General features: G+C 44.3%; 1 protein-coding gene across 1 annotated transcript in view; it reads left to right on the top strand.

Moving 5' to 3' along the window:
• The window catches only part of LOC146862895 (toll-like receptor 1), a 69,370-nt gene that overhangs the window by 4,878 nt on the left and 42,298 nt on the right, over positions 1-22,194 (top strand). The window contains exon 2 of the mRNA XM_085642275.1: positions 5,810-5,902. The gene's annotated coding sequence lies outside the window, so the exon portion shown is untranslated. The remainder of the gene's footprint in view (positions 1-5,809; positions 5,903-22,194) is intronic.

Raw genomic sequence — 22,194 nt, 5'->3', positions numbered from 1 at the left:
GTTAAAACTCGGTTGGTGTCCATCGTTCTGGCCGTGAAGATCAATGTGGGGTAGGCAATCTGTCAGATACCACAATTATTGTATAGAGAGTGACTAACCTGTGATAACTGTCCCAGTGGGAGCGATGCGCACGGTATGTTCTTCCACACATCCTGATGTTCAACCAAGCAAGTTGTACACAGCACTCATTCTGAAGGAACACTAAGGGGAATTGGGCAAAATAAGAAAATAGCCAACTACTGACTGCATGACAGCTTCCTTGTATCACCCTTCCGGCTCGTCTGTCATCTGCCTCTCGGTGTGCAAGTGCCTAAACAACAACATAAACAAATATTTAGTTTTTTTCTAAAAACAGCTCTTTTCAGGCTTTTGATTTATGGCTTCAATCATTTTTATTGTCTCTCTCAATCTAGACTCGACATACCTGTTAATTTGCATGAAAATCTTTTAAAACATGAGTTTTTTCTCTTCTAGCTGTTTCTTCACTAGAATTAAACTAGTTCCTGAATTTGGCACACGTTATGTTATGTTATGTTATGTTATTTTTATTTATACCGCGCACAGCTGCCCCAGCAAAGGGGCGTCCTGGCGCTTTGAGAAGGTGAACACAACACAGCACTAAAAGCGGACAAAAGGAGACGAGACACAACAGATGAGCTAAACAAATAAAAAGGTCTTGATAGCCCGTCTAAACTGAAGGAGCTCATTGATGGCCCGAATTTGTGGAGGAAGAGAATTCCACCAACTCGCTGCCAGGACTCGAAAGGAGCAGCCACCAATTCTGCTCAACTTAAAACGCGGGACCACTGCTAAGTTCTGGCCTAGCGATCTAAGAGTGCGAGAGGGGACATAGGGAATCAGCAATTTCTCCAAGATTTGTGGGGGAGTACCCTTTAGGATTTTAAATGCAAAGCAGAGAACCTTAAATCTAATCCTCTGCTGCACAGGGAGCCAGTGGAGAGAGCGCAGAGTATTGGACACCGAGCATCGCCTAGGCAGACCTGTCACCAATCGGGCCGCAGCGTTTTGAACCCGCTGGAGCCGCAGAGATTCTGACTGGTTTATCCCCGCCAGTAGGGAGCTGGCATAGTCCAGCCTGGACAGCACTGATGCTTGGACCACCAGCTGTCTTGTGGGTGCATCAAAGAACTTGAGGATGGGTCGAAGTCCTCTGATGATGCCATAACAAGAAGCCGCCACCTTCTTGGTATGACAGATGAAACTCAGAGAAGGATCAAGCCACACCCACAAGTTTTTTATCTCTGCCGCTGGGAGGGGAGTCACACCCAACTCCGAAGGCCACCATTTGTCATCCCACAAAGCCACCTGTTTACCAACCACCATAATCTCCGTCTTCTTGGTGTTTAACTGGAGACAGTTGGAATTCATCCAGTTAGCCACTTCCCGCAGACCATCACAGAACCTGGGAGCCTCCAGGTCTGGGTCCCCATTCAGTGTGACCGCCAGCTGCGTGTCATCTGCGTAAGAGACCATGGTCAGGCCCCACCGCTTGACGACCGCAGCCAACGGTCTCACATACAGATTGAAAAGGGTGGGACTCAGTGAAGACCCCTGTGGGACTCCCTGGTCTAGCGGGTAGGATGACGACTTACCGGGCGGGATCGCCACCTGGAATGACCTATCCGTAAGGAAGGAACAAAACCAGTGCAAGGCGGAGCCAGAAACGCCCACCTCCTCAAGACGCCGAATCAGAATCCCGTGCGAGACCGTGTCGATGGCGGCACTAAGATCTAATAACAGTAGTGCCGCCGTCCGACCGGAATCCAGCACGGAACGCAGATGCTCGACCATCGAGAGAAGGGCCGTCTCCGTGCTGTGACCCGCACGGAACCCGTTCTGGGTAGGATCGAGAATGTTAAGCCTACCAAGATGGTCTGTAAGAGTGGCATTCACATGGGCCTCCGCTATTTTCGTGGCCCAAGGGAGAAGGGAGATAGGGCGGTAGCTTTCAGGTTTAAGGGGGTTAAGGGTCGCCTTCTTCAGAATTGGCATGACTACTGCCTGCTTCCATCTAACGGGAACCACTCCAGAAGAGAGAGACAGGTTGATCAAGGACAGCACCGGGGTACGGCAAACCGGTGCCAGGGTCTTGAGTTGGGCCGGTTTCAGCAGGTCTGCCGGAGATCCAGACTTGATTTTGGCGCTGAGAAAGTCAAACACCTCCAGAGATAAGGGGGGTAAGATGGAAAGACATTCCCCCTCACCTAAGGTGCGACCAACCTGCTCTAGCATCAGGGAACCCATTGGGAAAGTGCGATAGACGGCTTGCACTTTTTCATGGAAGAAAGAGGCCAAACCCTCACAATGTGAGTCCGAGCATATTTCCACTGCAGTTGCTCTCTTCGCCATCAAGTCCTTTAATACTTTAAAAATAAGTTTCGATGGATTGGCAGAGTTCTGAAACTGTTGAGCATAAAAGGAAGTGCGAGTTTGACACACTGCCCTGTGATAAATCTTGACCTTGGCCAGATAACATATTTTCAGATCAGGGTCGTACGACTTCCTCCATAATCTTTCGGCCTGTCTACAGGCCCTCTTAAGAGATGCCAAGGAAGTGTCATACCAAGGGCTCGGCTCCTTCCGGTGGCACTTGGACCAACACATAGGAATCAGAGAGTCGAGGGCACCAGATATCCACTCACAGAAGGAGTCGTATCCACAATCAACCTCGGTGAGCGGACCTAAAGGAACCTTCTCGAGCTGATGGTAAAAGTCCTCCAGTCTTAATTTGTTCCAGAGTCGTTTAAGAACAAGTCTATCCTGAGATAGAAAAGGAGAGTCAGACAAAGAGCATGCCGTTTTCACCAGCATGTGGTCTGTCCAAACCAACTGGGAGGAACCAAGAACTCTGAATCCTTCTAGATTTGTGAAGAACGGGTCAAGAATATGACCACCTTTATGTGTGGGGAAAGTAATCATCTGCGAGAGCTGTAGAGCCTCAAGATCCGCCAGAAAGCTCCTAATAGAGGGTAAAGAGGGGCAGTCCAAATGGAGATTAAGATCTCCCACAACATTAAAATTTGCACATCCTAGTGCCTCTATGCTAATATACTCAGGAAGAGCAGCCCTAAAAACGGAGGCCGGTAAATTAATAGCCCAGAGAAGGTAAACTGGTGACTAAACGCTATTTTAAATAGGGCACCCTCACACCCCAAAAGTTCAGCGGCTTTCCACTTGCAGGGATAACACAAGTTTGGTGGCCATCACAATACCTCCACCTCTAGTCGTCCGATTTAAAGTGAAAATAGCATACTCTGGGGGAAAGGCTAGGTTAATTATCGAGGAGTCAGAGTCCTGGAGCCACGTTTCCGTCAGAAAGAGCACATCCGGCGAACCATCAATAAGAAGGTCATAAACCTCCTGATGGTGCTTTACCACAGATCTGACGTTTACGCTCCAGATTCTCAGGTCCCGTTGTCCTGGCCTCTTTATAACAGGCCCCAAGGGGCGTATAAGAGAGGGGGATTCCAATGACCAAGCACCACACCTACAATGATATGGGCCACACAGGACTGCGTGGTTTCCTTAATCTCTCTCTCTGGTTAGTGCAGATTGTGCAATTCACCAAATAATAATTAAATCTCTTGTAAATAATCAAGTATTTTGTATTTTTGTCCACTGTGTTCTTTTTACTGATGCTAACTCATGATTCCCATGCCTCAAGTTCCTGACTTGCATACAGGCATGAGGAAGGTAAATATTAACTGCAGTGGTGGTTGGTGGATGGTGAAAGTGGTGGGGCTGAAAGTAACAAACACCCTTCTACATTAGGCACAGAAAGTAAACTTTCACCCTCAGTATCTGACTCTACATCTGCCTGCATAAAATTATTCTCCAAAAGAGTGATGCAGTCTCTCAAGGAAGCTTGCTGTGTCATGTTTGTAAGGATCACTTGTGACACATTGATGCTCCAAGAGATGTGTCTGCTCAGAGAATAGAGGAAGCTTGGCATCTACCTGACTTTGCTCCTGTCCCTCCAGCACTTCAGAAGAAAACCTGCCCTTTCCCCTTCCGCAATCGGTCCCTTGAATATTACCTCAATCTGGCATCTGCTCATCTGACCAGCACTTCAGAAGAAAACCTGCCCCTTCCCCTTCAGCAATCGGTCTCTCGAACAGTTCCTTAATGTGGCATCTGCTTTTCCGAAACGGGCCTGACTTGTACTTAATTCTTCGGTGACCCCATCTGCCTTTCCAAAGCGAGGCTGTCATCTGCCTGACTCTGTCTAGCTGCGAGGCTGTCTTTTGCCTGACTCTTTGGCTCTGGTTGCCTGGTCTTATTATTCGATGCTCTCGTATTACTTGTTCACAAATTAACCATTTTTAAATATAACGTAAATGCTGGCATAGATTGAACTATGAGGATTGAAGGCCAATGGGAAGGTGCCAATCCGTGATAGTACTGGCCCCCTGCTCATCCCTGTGTGCCCGAGGCCCACTGGACCTGCCTCCGGAGCTGGTACAAAGGTTCTCGAGAGATTACCAGCAGCTCTGTTTGGGGGAGGCAGGAGTGGGAGGGGAAGGGTTCTGGTGCGGGATGAAACTTCTTTGGCTGAGCAGAGACATTCTTCCATTGTCAACAAGGACAGGCTTTCAAAATCATTCACTGCCTTGGACTTAATTAAACCGCATTATTTATTTAGCTTTCTTATTAAAACATGCACTGGCACTGTGAGCACTATGCTGGCCCAGGACATCTAATTGCTTCAAAGTAAAAGAAAATACAAAAGCATCAAAACAATAACATGCAAATCATAATGCAAAGCAGAAAAAAACCTGACAGCTGAGTGCGGCAGCAGGCAAATGCACTGGACGTTCCCTACACGGAGGAAAGTCCTGGACTCACCTGAGTGCAGGTGGAGATAGATTCCACACAGCTGGCTGGGGCCGTGTTTTAAACACTAGTGAGTCTATCTAAGGCTGGATGGCTCTTGAGAAGACCTTACAAACGTTGATCGATTCAGATATAAGGACTATAGGACGGTTACCCAGTCTTTAATATGGTCTAGCCACAGTGGACTAATGCTGCATCCTCGATCTCTTCCATGTAATTTTGGTACAGATATGGTGCCAATCTTCCTCCATGCTTAACCGGACTCACAGAGCTGCATCCCACATTTTCTTCATCTGCCTCAGCCTGCAATTACTAAACTAAACTTGTCACTATGCTACGTGCGACAGTTTGAGGGGCTGAGTCTTCCTCACGGGCAAAAGACCAAAATATGACCAATCACTGTGTGGCTTCTAATAAAGCCACATAATGATTGGCCATGGTCATTTTTAATATGTCCACCCCTGCATGCACTGCCTTTGAATGTAGAGCCGCGAGAACAGTCGCTGTAGCTGGTGATCACAGCCAATCCTTGCGTTGCTACCATGCTGTTTATAGAAGTAAACGGCATGAGAGCCATACAAGTATTGATTGGAGCAGGTGCAGCAAACAGTTCGAGGGAGACTTGGTGGCAGTGCTGACTTGACCCTGGCTGCATAACACAGTGCAGGTTCATGGGACTCAAGTGCGCATGCCGGGCTGGACACAGTAAGAGACCTGTCCAACCCAACATGGGCACTTCCCAAGCCTGCAGCCTGCCAATGAGATAGGCTAGTTAAGCCCAATGCCCTGCCCAAACAGCGATGCCGGGGATGAGATATTTAAAAACAAATAAGGAAAATAAACAGTACAGCATGTGGCAGCTCAGAGGGGGCAGTGGGCGACGCTCTTAAACTCCTTAGGAGAAACCGCCGCTGTTTAAATGTACTTAGACACTTGTCTCTTTTGTCTCTTCCAGATCATCGAGAACTCTCTCCAGGAAGCGCGAGGTTCACAGAGGAAGAAGATTTTCTGGATGTGCAAGTAACCTGGGTCGGCGGTAGAAGCACAGGTAATGTCTTCACTAGAACTCAGATTACCTAGCAACGGGTATGGTCCAAGGGAGTGATATGTATACCCTTCTGAAATCAAAGATGTCTGCCACCATCATATGGCTGTTTCAAGAACCTTCTAGCTTGTTCCAGAACATCCAGACTTGTTCTAGATCATTCGCCATGTGCAGTCAATGTCTCTTTGCTCTCTTGTTCCAGAACCTTCTGAATTGTTCCAGATAGATTGCAATGTGCTTTCAAAGTCCCTTTGTAAGCGATTAGTTAACAACCGTGTTTCTCTTTACCAACAGTTTTAAATTATGTTTGTTCATTACAATTCTATCATGTTTTAACACTCATGACCCCCCCCTCACCCTCAAAACGTTTGGAACCATCTTTTTGCATCTCCACAAAATTACCCAAAAAGACCAACTCCCTGGGATGTTCTGTGAAACACCTGACTCAGTAAACTGAGTGGCCATCACGATTGGCAATTGCACAAAAATAGAAAGCCCCAGAACCGCCTACCGTAGTGATGTTGTGGAATCAAGCATTGACCCTTCATGTGATAGGGAAACTAACTGCAATAATTAGAGATCAAATTACCTCTTTTAAAAAGACTTGGATCCTATATGACATATGTTTAAAAAACTGAGGTAGCAACAAGTTTACCCGGTTTACCGGAATTGATAAGGGTGACAGGGATACCACATTATTGAACACTTCTGAATGAACAATAAGTGAAATAGATTAAATAGATGGACGGGAAGAGGGATTTGAAATGGAGACACCTTCTGATTATAATCCTAAAACAGACTATTATTGTTATATGTTTGGTGATCAATCTGAATTACTGGTTAATTGCATTGGAAGGCCCTTTGCAAAGGGTAAATAAGTAATGCATGCTCCATGCTGATAATTTGTTGTGTACATGCCAATCATAAATAAAGTTTTTACATTTAAACAGAAGAGAGCATCAGGGGTTCCAATCTTGAAGGTGTGACACATCTGTATGGTAAGTGCTGGCAATGGCCCTTTCTGCAGTCACCCCAAAACCTTTTGCCTTCCTCCTCTCCTTTGCGCTGAATGTATTTTAGTTGGCTTTAGGACTCTGGGCACTTTACCACGGCTAACCAGTGCTAACGTGCATATGCTCTGTACTCAAAACATGGTAGAATTGGCTTATCCACAATTGGCATATTTAATTTACTCATAAGTTCCTAATAAAGTGCACTGTATGTGCTCAGGACCTCTAAATTGAATGCTACTAGTGGGCCTGTAGTACTGATTGTGCCACCCACTTCAGTAGTCCTTCAAACATGGCTCAGGCCTGCAATTGCAGAGCATGTGTGTGCAATTTTAAACAGCCATTTCGACCTGGCAAGTTAACCTACTTGCCAGGCCCAAATCAGCCTCCTATTACATATAAGTGACCCCCAAGGTAGTCCCTAGGACACCCTATCGACAGGGTGCAGTGTAATCCCATAGGTTAACAATGGGATTGCCTTCAAACATCTTTTAAGTATATTTTCCAATAGGGAAAATATAGAGATTTTGAGTTTGGTGTCTCTGGACTCACAATTTAAAATCACAACTATGGTGAAGTCAGATTTTAAGTCTGTAAAAAGCCCTTTTTTAGAAAGTTGCCATTTTCTTACTTTAGCCATTCTGTGCCTCTGCTTGTCTCTGAAAACACCGCTAGGTGACAGCCGGGCTTTGTGCATTTCCCCTAGACAGTCACACACAAAGGGAGCTGAGGCTTGTCATGCATATCCTTATGCCCCTTCACCAGGCTGATGGGTCTGTCCGAGCTAGAGTGAGAGGAAGGAGCTGACACTTGGGGCAATGCATATCCCCATACAAAGAGCTGCATACTTCTCTGTAGTGCGTCTGGAGCCAGGGAAGGAAGGAAGGGCAGGGACCATGTGAGGTTCAAAGGTCCCCTTTGCCAAGAAGAGGAGCTGCTCTGCCAGAGGAACTGCCACTTTGCTACTTGCTCTGCTGTGTTGGCCTGCTGCCTGCTGCCTTTTACCTGACAGTGAGAAAGACTGGACCTACTCTCTACAACCTCTAAAATCACACTGAAGTAACTCCTAGGGTTTGCTGGCGTTCCCCCTGTTCAGAAAGTTTCAGGGTCATCAAAGACTTTGTTTTAGCAACAATTGCTAGACTGCACTCAATGAGTCCTCCCCCTGTCTGAGGTGCCACATCCAGACCTGGACCTCTAAACTGGGCCATCCAGTTCAGCCCTAGCAAGATCGGCGCTTTGCAGCTGTGAGTTAAGTGAAATCGCTGCATTTCATTTACTTCTGCCGCCAACAGAGCGCAACGGGAAGCCTTTCCAGCCTGACTCATTGGCAACACAAGAACTCGCCTATGATGCCCCACCTCATCACTTCCCCCCACGGGTTTCAACAGCGTGTTGCTGTGGCAATAGAAGGACTCGCCTGCAACACTGCATCTAGCCCCCTTCCCCTATGGAGTTCACCGTCGTTGCTGAGACTTGCCTCTACGGGTCAAAGACACCGCATTGCATCCACCCCTCCCAGGTTTGATGACGACATGGGATTGCTGGCGGCATACATTTTGACCAGCACGGATTGAGTTCAACGCCTCGTTCTCTTTACATCACTGCATCCTGAGGAAAGGTACTGTGCTCTCAGCAGGACCTGTAGGGGGGTTTGTAGCCGTCCTGTGCTCCTTTACAAGTGGATTTCATTACGAAGTTACATCAATCAGAGTGACCTTGCATACCCCTTTGTACTCACTTGTGCCTCTGGAGCCCTGTGCTATGCAGGAGTGTTGTGTAAACTGCTTGGATCTGTGACATTTAACCGGCGAAGTGAGATTGCTTTAAGCACTGTGCCGACCTTTATCATTCCAAAAGTGCATAACTTTAGAAACACTTATTGTTTTTTTGTCATTTTGGTTTTGTATTAACCAGTAAAGAGTTTATTGTAACTCAGGTATAGTCTTTTTGTGGTGTTTTACTACCTTACTGTACTTAAGAATACACAAACACTTTAAATATTTGCCTCTTAAGTTACGCCTGACTGCTCTGTGCTAAAGTACCAGAGGGTGAGCACAGGTTAATTTAGGTTGTGTATCTGACTTACCCTGACTAGGATTGTGGTCCTTACTTGGACATGGTGCAAACCTCTGCCAACTAGAGACCCAATTTCTAACAGTAAGGATTTGGAAAAAGACAAAGGATATTCTGGATACTAACATATAATCTTGTCCAACAGCCAACCCACCAGGCAGGGCATGTATTGGATCACATCCATGCCTGAGCAAGTTCGATCACTGTGGATGCTGTTGAGGAGGTTTTATGATCAAAGCATAATGGGTCTCTTTCCGACTGCATACAGCAAGAGGCACAGAACCATCGCAACCACCCACGAAAACATTCTATCGCAAAATTGGACAAAACAAGACTATGGGCCTGTGTAGAAATTTTCAAACAGGATATTCAGTCAAATAATGCCAACAATGCTATTAATCAGTTTAATTCCTGGATTGTAGGGACCCTAGATGAGCTGTTGCAACTTAAAACTGGGATTACACATCGTAAAACGCATTTATCTCCCTGGTATTCTCAAGAAATGACTCAGGCAAATAGGAAATGTAAAACGTTAGAGAGGATTTGGAGACAAGATTATTCTGAGGCATCGAAATAAGCTTATAAAATAGAACTTAGAATATGTAAAAGGCCTGTGAAAGCCTCGATGTGTAGCTATTATCACATCAAATTATTTCTGCAAACTAGAGAACTTTTTGAGGTTTACAATTCTCTGGTAAAAAGTATGCATCATCTACCCAATGCTCCCCCAACCCAAATGCTTTGCTCAGAACTGGCAGATTTCTTCCAGAATAAAATGTCTAGAATTTTATCATCATTCACCCAGACGGTGGAATGCAGAATCTGAAGATAGACTGAATCAAGTTGCTCACCATTTTAATTGTTGGTCAGATTTTAGACTTATCACAGAGGAGGAGGTGATATCTAAAATTTCTATAATCAATTCAGGCTCTCTTCTTGACCCATGTCCTATTAGGATTTTTAAAGAGCTAGCCTACTTTTTCTCTCCTTTGGTAACTATTATGTGTAATAACTCTGTAGAGAGGGACGGTGTTGTACCCTGTACAAGTAGACACAGGTAGCCTTGCAGTAATTCCAATTCTTCTTTATTAGTTACATGTCCAAGTAGCAACAATCTAATCTCCAGCCAGATCTGGTCAAGTACCAGCCCCACCAGGAGCTGCCTGCCTAGCTGCTCAGCCCATCTCTAACTGTCACCACTCATCCACACAGGCACCCTGGCATTCCACGCATCACAGTCACACCAACATTCCGTAACCAACTCACACTCTGGCTGAGCAGCTGGGAGGACCTAGGGTGGTTTACATGTAAATACAATATAGAGGATATAACATTATCCCTTTCCTTTAAATAAAAAACAAGAATAACAAAACTTTAAGAAAAGAACTATGCACAATAAAGCAGTAGTGTTCTAAACTCAAAGACGAAACATATAGCAAAACATTACGAGAGAGTGAACAATAATTTATCAAGAAAAGATGGAAAAAATACAACATACATGAGTATCAATATCCCCCATCCTCCCCCTTGAAATATTATTAAAACATTAGAAGCATAAACACATTGTAACATCATGTAAAGTGAAGCAAAAGGCAACCCACCCCGCTACACCAAACCCAACTAACATATGTAGAGTAAAGCAAAGGGCAACACACCCAGTGATACCGATCTCAACTGCAAGGGAACAAACAAATATATGGGATAATGACCCATGAAAACTGTGTATGGGGCAAGCACCCATAACACACACCCTATGTAGGGTTGTACCTTTGTCTATACCAAAACACATGTATATGGAAACACACCCATAACCTACCCCCTTGTGGAGGTCACAAACCCCCTAAAGGAGTATATATTTGTACATGTACATGGGAAAAACCCCATAACCCAACCTTGCGTAAGTTTAAAACCAAAACCTGTGTGTATTAGAACACACCCATATGTCTACCTCCAAATAAAGGTCACTAACTGGGAATTAAACCCAACCCATCCCTGACGAAAGGGATACAACTATGATATGATTTGACCATACAAAGAAAAGCATAAATCTGTGGCATCACAAAATATGAAACTGTTGCATAGATAATACTAATACAATTCCATTAACTGTAGAAGACTAGTGAACTGTGCCCCACGCCGTGAGTGATCTCTCACCCGAGTTGTACTGCACAGGGCACCCACACACAAATACAGAACACCCTAAGTAAAGTGAGTAAAGACATAATGGATACAAGTAAAGCTCTGGCATAACAAACTACTGAATCGTGTACTGTCTAGAGTACAAGGTAATAACATATGGAATAAAAATCATCCAGAAAAAAAACATAGAGTACAATAAAAGTTGAGACCATAAGTCATACCATACTACGTGAAGCAAGACAATAAATGGATATGGTAAAAAACAAAACCAGTCTGTAAAAATGACCACAGTCTTGTAGATCTTCCTGTACCACTCCTCCAGATAGTTTGTCCATGCCATAAAAACCAAATACAGGAAACCGTCCACTGTCTAGCTAATTATACGATTTCTTACCTCCAAATGACGAGACCATGGCAATGCTCAGAGAGGGTCCCAGCTGGTACATCAGCTAAGCGCTAGCATAACCATGGAATAACAGTTGTGAACACAGTGACCCAATTGGCAGCAACATCAAAAGCTACCAGTGTCCGGTGACCACAGGGTGCACTTAACAGGAGAAACGAGTCACACGAAGCAACCAAACTACGGTGTTGTCACCGGACTACCAGCTTGTTGAAACTTTATCCAAAAACATGGTTGGCAAAGAGGATACAGCTCACAACGTCACTGGAATGCTTGGAATTGTATTAGTTATGGGTGAAAGACAGCAGCACCCAATCACAAGATGGCGGCACATATTCACACGTCCTGCCGGATGGCTCACGGCATGTCGAAACACGCATGCATCAAGAAGGTGGAAACCACCTCGAACATTCATTCAGGACGTCAGAGGGCTCCATGGTGACAAGAATTTGCAGCAGAGACTCAACACGTCATGAAGATGACAGAAGGTAAAGTGCGCTTTACAAGTGACTCACGCCTCGTTTTTTAAACAACCGCACGACGGTTGAAAAACGCCTGCTGTCGACAGCTCTCAACAGCATTCTCTAATGTAGTGTAGTGGGGTTCTTAAGTCAATGAATACGAGGAGAATAAGGTTGATGAAGTCTTCTTTATTCCTTAAACCACACAACACAGACCCAACACACCAGGCTACTTCAGAGGTCTCCACATAACTTCCAGACCTTGAATACTCCGCTGGAATCCCCCAGTGCATTCCACTACCACATTCCAGTAACCATGGGAAAGGGAATTCAACACATCTTCCCCCTTAACACAATAAAACAAATGACACAAATCGTATAACTATACACAAAAAATCTAACAAAAGAAAAGAGAAAAAGTATAATAAATGAGATACATAAACCAAAGAAAAGACTAAAATACACTTATTGAAGAATATAATCCTTAAGGTATTAGGGGGCACGTATTCTTCTTCTGCTCTCCCTTGGTACAACAGCTACCCCACTAGGAGTACGATCAGTAGTTGTTGGTTCATCAGCAGCACCATTAGTATCTTGCAACAAGCAAGAATCAGAAAGTGTAAGATCAGAAAAAAACAACTTCCATTTTGAACATTTTGAGAAAACATGGCATCACCACCACCAGTGTGGTGAGTGGACATTTCATTTGAATGACTAAAAAAGAAACCATCCGGAAAAGACAGACCAGAGGAACTGCAAGGGGTTTCAATAACACAATTCTCATGGACGTTGTTTCTCACTAACACCACATTCCTTTTAACTCCACCATTTGCCATTCTCTACTACAACTGCATGTCTGGAAACTTTAACAATACGTGCCATGGGATAAAACTTAGAGTTATGGCTTTTAATTCCAGCTGGCCTTTTTACCTTGATAAAATCTCCAACAAAAAGTTGCACATCTTTTACTTTCTTGTTCGTATCATAGACTTGTTTCATTTTAGATTGTGCCTTTCCAACAGTATCACGTACCTGTTTAAGATCAGGGATCTTGTTAGAACACTTTTTCTGTTCCAGAACCCAGTTGGGACTGAGTTTGGAAGAACCAAAATGCCCTTTTAACAGAACAAAAGGAGGAATACCAGTCACAGAGTGTGGAGTATTGTGGTAACTCCATAACCTTTCTTGAACAGCTTCATGAACAGACTCTCCCTGACTAGAAGCTAACTGAATGGTTTCTTTTAACATCCTGTTCACTCTCTCCACCATGCCATTTCCCTGGGGACTATAGAGGGCCACAGTCATGTCCTTGATTCCCATGATGGTTAAAACGTTTTGCATAGCATGAGACTTAAATTGGACCCCATTATCTGAGACAAGAATGTTGGGAACCCCTTCTTGTCGAAACAAATCACTGAGCATATTAATCACAGCTGTGGTAGAAGGTTCAGACAAAAACTTACATTCAACCCATTTAGAGAAGTAGTCAACAGTAACTAAGGCAAATCTCATATTAGCTTTGAAATTGTACATTGGACCAATGAAGTCTATCCCCAGTTTTTCCCAAGGGCCCTTGGGAAAATCAACAGGATGAAGGGGAGTGTTGCATACTTTCAAGGATTTATCAGCCACGGAACAACTAGCACAACGTCCTACAAAACTCTCCACTTCAACATCCATTCCTGGCCACCAATAGTAGAGACACAGGCGTTTTTTAGGGCCAGTCATACCAAGGTGACCTTGGTGAGCAAAATTAATCAATCTTAACTTGAGCTCTCCCGGAGGAATCAACAAACTCCCTCTCATAATAAAATAATTTTCAATGGTGAGATCATCTTTTACCTTGTAAAAATGGCGTAAACCTTCATCCAATCCTCTCTTCAGGCCAACCTTTGATGATACAAAACTTAATAATTTCTGTAAATCATCACTTTTTGAACAATCCAACCATTCTGAGGTACTGATGGCCCCTTCCAAAACAACCAAACCATCAACCAAACCAACAACACATTCAATGTTATCATTAAAAGAGTTGTAGTGCTCTTCATGTAGAGGGCACCTAGACAAAAAATCGGCACAAGCGTTTTTCCCTCCAGGGATGTGCTTAATAATAAAGTTGAATTCAAACATCCTGGAAAGTAGTCACACCAATCTAGGACTGACCTTATCATGATCATTTCTGGACAACAAGAAAACAAGAGGCTTATGGTCAGCGACCAAAATAAACCTTCTGCCCCAAAGAAATGTTTCAGAGTGCTTAGTGGCCCAGACACAGGCCAAAGCCTCCCTTTCAATGGTGCTATAGTGACGTTCTGTTTAAGAGAGAGATCTGGAGGCAAAACCCACTGTACGTTTAATACCTTCGACTAATTGAGTGAGGACAGCACCTAACCCAAAACCACTGGCATCTATTGTGACAATAGATTGGACATCATCTCTGAAGGGGTATAAGGCAGGAGCTTACTGAATGCTGCAGACTCAGCCTCCTCCCAGGCAAATTGTTCACCCTACCTAAGGAGTTTCCTTAAAGGTTCAGTTTGGAGGGCAAAACTATCAATGAACCGTGAATAGTATTCACATAACACAAGAAAAGATCTCAGCTGATCTTTATTCTCAGGAGGAGGGCTATCAAAAATTGCTTTGACCAGGTCAGACTTGGGCCTAACACCCGACTCAGAAATGTGATGACCTAAGTAGTCAATATTGCTAGCTAGAAATTTTCCTTTTTCATTTTTAACTGTAAAACCATTTGACTCTTAAATTTGTCACACTTTAGACAAAATTTCCAAATGTTCCTCAGTATTTTTAGAAAAAACAAGGATGTCGTCCTGGTAAGCAAGAACATTATTACATTCCCCAAATAATTTGTGCATTAATTTCTGAAAAACAGAAGCGGCCGATGCCAGGCCGGAAGGCAATCGCAAAAATCTGAAAGCACCAAAAGGGGTGTGTAAGGCCATGAGGGAGCGGGAATCTTCGGTAAGCTCCACTTGATGGTAAGTAGATTTTAAGTCAAAGCACAAAAAAACTTTGGCACCTCCCAAATGAGCTAACATTTCTTGGATTTTGGGTAATGGGAAGCAATCAACTAAGATGTTCTTGTTCAAAGATCTTAAATCAATACAAAGTCTGATATCTTTTGTGCCTTTTTTTTTCGCGACGACGATCGGAGAAATCCATTCTGATGAATCAATCGGTTCAATAGCCATATCAGAGCATAGATTCTCCAGATGTAGCTTCAAATGATCTGTGATGCACAGTGGGATATTCCTAACTTTGTGCATGAGAGGAACTGCATTTTTCTTTAAAATGATTTTGTGTTCAAAATCATGTACAAGACCAAATTTGTCATCAAATAAGGACTCATGCTTAAGTAGTAACTGTTGCAGAGGAGGATTAATTTCAGGAATATCCACTATAGAAATAGGACACAAGGTACCTGGTCTCAACACCATCCCAATTTTCCCTTGGTCTTTCCACCCTAGGATGTTGTAGCCTTTTTTGCCACGTAAACTTTGGTGAAAATGAGTCTGTCTTTAAATTTAATGTTATGGAGGGAGAAACCCAGCATATCAATATTGTGACCACCAAAGGAAATAGTATGAATGTCTGGTGGTGATAATTGAATAGAATTCCAATGTTTGTAAAATAATTCATCAGTAACAAAGGTAACAGGGGAACCACAGTCTACAGTCACCTGAACCTCCACATCACCAATGGTGACATTGCACAAAGGACCACCATCATTTAGATCAGAGTCAATAGAAAGCACTATCTTTTTTAAACTTCTAACAGTGCAAATGTTGTTTTTTGAAGAATCTTCCACATTTTCAAGGGTGGCAATTTTATGAGGATTCTTACACATGCGAGAAAAATGACCATTCTTCTTGCAGTTTGTGCAAAGTTTACCTAAAGCAGGACAATTCTTTGCATTGGCTAGATGTGTAAAGGGTCCACATCTGTAACAAACACTTTGCTTTTTAATGTCTTTTGTCTTGCCGAATGTAGCTTTACGTTTAGTGCCAATAGCATTAACAGGTTCAGAGGCAGGATCAGCTTTGGCCTTGTTCAATCTCTTTGTGCTACCACCGATCTTTCAATGCCTCTGGCTAATTCAAGAGTTTCATTCAAAGAAAGATTTCTACAGCAAAGTAACCTTTCTTGCACTTTTTTGTTAAAACAGTTAACAATTAGCTGATCTCTTAGGTAAGAATCAATGTTGCCATCCAATTCACAAGTGACAATTAAAACTCTCAGCTCAGCTAAGAAAGTATCAATAAATTTGAATTCAAATTGGCGTCTAGTGTAAAACTTGTGTCTCTCAACTACAATGTTGGTGTCATCCTTAAAATAGTTAGCAAGTCTGCAAACTGCTTCTTTGTAAACATCCCAATCAGTTTCATCAGGTTGAGTGACCACTGGCAAATGGTAAAAAATGCGTTGGAAATCTGAACCAAGACTATTGTAAAGAAGAGCTAGTTTCCTATCCGGCTCAAGCTTCGATCCATCCAAAGCTAATATATAGCTGGCAAAACCTTTAAACCGTTGTTTCCATTTTGTTTTGGGTATACCTGGCTCTGGTTAGAAACGCAGAGGACATGTTATATTTTGCATTGTAAATAATTAAAACAAAGAACAGTATATACTATTAATGTGCAGACAGTATAATGGTGTGCACACCACCGTGTAATGAGTAAAAGCAAAGACCAAACAACCATAAGTCGTGAAACATTAAAATGTATATATCACAGTGGAACTCATGTTGAGAATGTAAAAATACTTGACAATTAAAGTAAAAAGAATATGTAAAACACAGGTGTGAGCTTCAGCGTGATAAATTTCAAATGATGGAGTACTTGATGTACATATTCATATCATATTTCCATGCTTGAAGTAATAAAATGTGCATGAAATTTCATTAAACAGGTGTGCGGATTACCGAGTATAATCTGTGAAGAAGCACTTAAATTGGAGACTTGAAGCAGTAAAATGAATTTGAGTAAGCAGAGTAGAATGGAGAGACGCACGTTATGCAGGTGTGCGTGTCACCGACTTGAAGCATTAATGGTGCCTGCTGAATTGGCTTAGTGAATGCGCGTTGTGCAACAACAGGTGTGCGCATCGCCGTTCTCCCAACTGGCTTTGTAAGCAGAGTAGAACAGAGAGACACACGTAATGCAGGTGTGCGTGTCACCGACCTAAAACCTTAATGGTGCACACTGCATTGGCTTAAGGAATGTGCGTTATGCAAACAACAGGTGTGCGCATCACCATGCTTTCAGCTGGCTTTGAAAATATGTCAAGGGTGTGCACGTCACCGCGCAAGAATTTCAATAACGTCAGTGCCTCACAAGATGGCGGCAAGTTGCATGACCTTGACGTGACCCTGACGCGTTACGTGACTTGACGTGACGCTGGGGCCAGAACGAAAAGAATGGAGAGAGCGAGGAGAAGAATCTTGAAACACCGATTCTGAAATCCAAGGTACGTGCAAGGTAGAGTGTGCGCTCGTGGGGTGGCAGTTGAAAAGGGTGCAAGTCCCAATAAAACTGAGCAAAGTAGAGAAAAGGTAAAAATATGTTGTCATATGACCTGTCACCAGATAGTTCAAGTAGGCGCTGACCAATAAATCCAATCACCACACGTCTACCACGAAATCACCAAGGAATCAATTAGGAAAGACTGTGCTGTAATATGTGTTGAAAAGGATCCCAATCGTCTCCAATTGTAGTGGGGTTCTTCGGTCAATGAATACGAGGAGAATAAGGTTGATGAAATCTTCTTTCTTCCTTAAAGCACACAGCACAGACCCAACACACCAGGCTACTTCAGAGGTCTCTGCATAACTGCCAGACCTCGAATAATCCGCTGGAATCCCCCAGTGCATTCCACTACCACATTCCAGTATCCATGGGAATGGGAATACAACAAATAGACAAAAAGTTGACTCACCACACATGTGCTTGACGGAGATGCCCTCATGGGAAAATGAGCCGAGAGTTGCTCACGAGAGCCGAGGCAGACTGCACTTGACTGTAGTATAACTTAACGCTGCAGAAAACTTGGCAAATGTGTAGACGTAGGCAGATAGGATGTCCACACCAGCCTCTGGCACACACTTGACGACTTCAAAAATAAACCGACTTGTTAGCTGGCAATAGGGAATTGCTCAGAATACTAGTAGATGTACTCACTTTTGATCAAAATACAACCTTGAGCTTGTGACTGCATGAAGGCAAGTAGACAGCACAAAATAATTATCAACAGAGGTTCCTTGTCACTATGATCCTTGTGGATCAATGTGGTTGGAACACCATAAATGGCTGTAGATTATCTACCCCTCCAACTCACCAAGCCTTATAGTTGTCAACGATGTGGCTAGAACACCAACATGTGGCTGTAGTTGGACTTGTAACGTTGGTCAGTCCTCAGGATCGGTTTGTAGCTAGGAATGGTCCACCTCTTGATCTAACCAAGCCGACAAGCCGTGATGGCAAAGGTCAGCAGAAGGATCAAGTGGGGGAAGGAAAGGGAGGGAACAGCAGGGAATGAGATCTGGAACGAAAAAAGAAAAGAACACCAGACTGAGAACACCTTCTTTTACACGTATCATATGAACAAAAGGTTTAATCTAAGACTGACCCCTACCAGGGGTGGATACACCTCTTATACCTTAAAATAAAAGAAAACATCCTTGTAATGGCTGTTGCTTGGGTAGAAGGGGATGCCTTCTATGTGGACGGATCTGTAATGTTATAACTGCAGGGAGGAAACAAGAGAACATGTAGCCATACGTATAGAAGCACACTCCTAGCAGCCAGAAGCAAACAGTAATGACCTATACTCTATTATGAAACACGAACCTACCCTTGTCTAGACTCCACCGCACTTCACAGGGATCGAGCGTAGGCTCCTACCACTCATATCAACTCCTGTTAAAGATAGAGCCAGAAGAAATACTTATAGCGAGACCTTAGATGTCCTCCAAACGTTTAAACCAACAGCAGTCCATAACTTTTACCACTGCAGTAGTAATACATTCCTTGGACCTTAATTTCGCAAATAGTCCTTTGTATTTCCATGTAAACGTGAACAATAGAACCTCTAGTGTAATGCCTCTTACACCATAGAGTCTTAGCAATGCAACATAAGAACTCAAAGTAACCCAAGGTGAAACGCTCATTTCTAGAGCGAACACAAAAGAGACAGTAAATCACTCTGCTCTAGACAGAAGTAAGGACCACTAATTACGGACCCCCCCCCCGGCCGACAATGCAGGCCGAACAAATCCAAAGTCACTTAAACCCCTCGCCGCTGGCCGGTACGCCAGCCGAGGATACAACCAGTGAAGCGAACCAGCCTCTGCATGAGCAGCCACTCTCCAACGGAGGTTGGTCTAAAAATCAGAGGTAACAAGTGGTGCCAGGCACCCTTACCGCTCTACGCGAACCGGAAACAGAATCGCTGTAAGAATCACCAGGGATGAAGATTTTCCGACGCTGGTCTCCGGACTCCATTGCCTTTTATGCTGACTTCTCGCGACGTTAAACGTGACGCACGAGTGCTCATGGGAAATGTAGTTCAGGACACCGGCACTGAATGTACTCTTGGAATGATTCGTCATGCAGCGTGCGCTCACTGTATTGCGCTCATGACAGTACATCCCCCCCCTCCATCAAGAGCGCACCAATGGTCCAGGTTTCAACGGATTGGCACGGTGGAAGGCAGCAATCAGTCTGGGCGCATGAACACCAGACGCCGGCTCCCACAAATTTTCCTCAGGGCCGTATCCCTTCCAAGCCACCAGATACCACAACTTCTGGCCCCACCTTCTAGAGTCCAACACCCGTTGTACCTCGTATTCTAGGTCACCATCCACCAGCAAGGGTGGGGGTAGTTTCTGGCTCGAGGCCAAAGAAGGCTTCAGCAAGGACACATGAAACACAGGATGAATGCGCAAATGAGACGGGAGCTTCAATTTCATAGCCACTTGATTTATACGCTTCAGGGTGCTGAAAGGTCCGACGAACCGGGGATTGAACACACTATGCTTCCTAAAGCGTATGTTCCTGGTGGATAACCAGACAGAACCCCCCTTCTGGTAAAAGGACCCTGCCGACAATGTCTGTCAGCGGCGTCTTTGTACTTTATCTTGACCTCTTTTAGCTGCTCATGTGCCTTGGTCAACGTCTCACGGATATGAACAACTCTTTTAGTCACTTCCGGGAGAGTGAGATCTGCTGTCGGATGTATGAAGGGGAGAAACCGTGGATGTCGACCATAGTTGCAATAGAACAGTGAAGTATTAGTGGAACTGCGTGTAGCATTGTTGTAGGCAATCTCGGCTAGCCAAAGATAATCCAGGCAATTATCCCGACGGTTGTCCACATAGCATCTCAGATACTGCTTGAGCGTTTGATTGAGGCGCTCCGGTTGTCGGTCAGTTTGGGGGTGAAAACTGGTTGACAACGCAGTGCTGATGTGGAGGGAAGAACACCATTTCTTCCAGAACTGAGCTGTAAATTGTGAGCCCCTGTCTGACACGATCATACTAGGCAAACCATGTAAACGAACCACGTTCGTCATCAGTAACTCAGCCAGTCGTCCAGCAGAAGGCACTTGTTTGCAAGCAATGAAGTGCCCCATCTTAGACAAATAGTCGACGACTACCATAATGGCTGTACACCCCTGATCCTTAGGTAAGCCTACGATGAAGTCTAATGAGATGCTGTCCAATGGCGTGGTAGGTGCTGGAAGGGGCTGAAGCAACCCCTGAGGACGACTATGATCGGATTTCATCATAGCGCATTGAGCACAGGAAAACACCCACTCCTTGACGTTCATCCTAAGTGAAGGCCACCAAAATTGACGTGTGATGTGCTACACAGTTTTCTCTACCCCGAGATGGCCAGCACTAGGGGACACATGACACCACACAAACACCTGTCTCCTCAGCCGAACCGTGGGGACCAAGAGGCGGTTATTGAGCATAGGAAAGCCCCCGTGTAAACGCCATTCTGGGTGACTTTTAAGCCAGGTCCTCCAGGTAAACAACGCCACCCCCTTCAGTATGTCCTGGAGAAAGGCATCAGGTTGTATGGCAAACATCACTTTCACCGGGTCAATAATGCTATGCACAGGAATGCTGTCAAGTTTCTTGGTAGAAGTCTGGTGCGTAAGAGCGTCAGCCTTCTTATTTTCAGACCCAGGGCGATAGGTGATGATAAAATGGAAGCCAGAGAAGAACAACATCCAGCGCAGCTGACGGGGAGTGAGATGTCTAGCTGCTGTCATGAATTGCAAAGTTCTATGGTCAGTATATACCGTCACCACATGTTTGGCTCCCATGAGAAAATGCCGCCATTCCAAGGAAGCCTCCTTGATAGCCAGGAGCTCTTTTTCAGCAATGTGATAGTTCCTTTCGGCCTCATTGAGCTTTCGAGACATATATGCCACGGGATGGAGCTGACCGGTGGCAGAATGTCTCTGCGATAGAATGGCTCCCAAGGCCACATCGGAAGCGTCAGCCTCCACAATGTAAGGTTTCTCTGGATCCAGGTGGGAGAGAATCGGAGCTGTAACGAAAGCCTGTTTTAAAGCCACAAAGGCTTCTTGGGTGAACTCGTTCCATTCAAACAACTGTGATTTTTTCAACAACTGGGTTATCGGGCGACTAGTTTGGAGAATTGGTTAATGAACCTCAGATAAAAGTTGGCAAAGCCAATGAAACATTGTACATCACGGACATTCTGAGGAGGAGGCCAATTCTTTACTGCTGTGATCTTTCATTCCGCCATTTCCTGACCTGACGGGCTAAGCATAACCCCCAGAAATTCCACTGTGTGGACATGAAAGTCACATTTGCTCAGCTTACAGAATAGATTGTTTTCTTGTAGTATTTTGAGCACTGATTCCACATGTTGAATGTGGATTTCCTCATTATCGGAATACACAAAAATATAGTCGATGTAAACCATCACATAGTGGTCTAGGATTTCCCGCAGAACATCGTTCAAGAAGTATTGGAAGGCCTCAGGGGCTTTACACAGCCCGAACGGCATTACCAAATACTCAAATAACCCATATCTGGTCTTGAAAGCGGTCTTTCACTCGTCCACGCTTTCATGCGAACCAAGTAGTAGGCACCCTTAAGGTCGAGCTTCGTGAAGATGGTCGCCTTTTTCACTTGTTCTAGTAACACACTGA

Source organism: Triturus cristatus, chromosome 2_2 (genome assembly GCF_964204655.1).
Source record: "Triturus cristatus chromosome 2_2, aTriCri1.1, whole genome shotgun sequence".
In the NCBI taxonomy this organism is placed as follows: Eukaryota; Metazoa; Chordata; class Amphibia; order Caudata; family Salamandridae; genus Triturus; species Triturus cristatus.
Note: the sequence above shows the minus strand (reverse complement) of the source record. Positions and strands in the feature narration are given on the sequence as shown.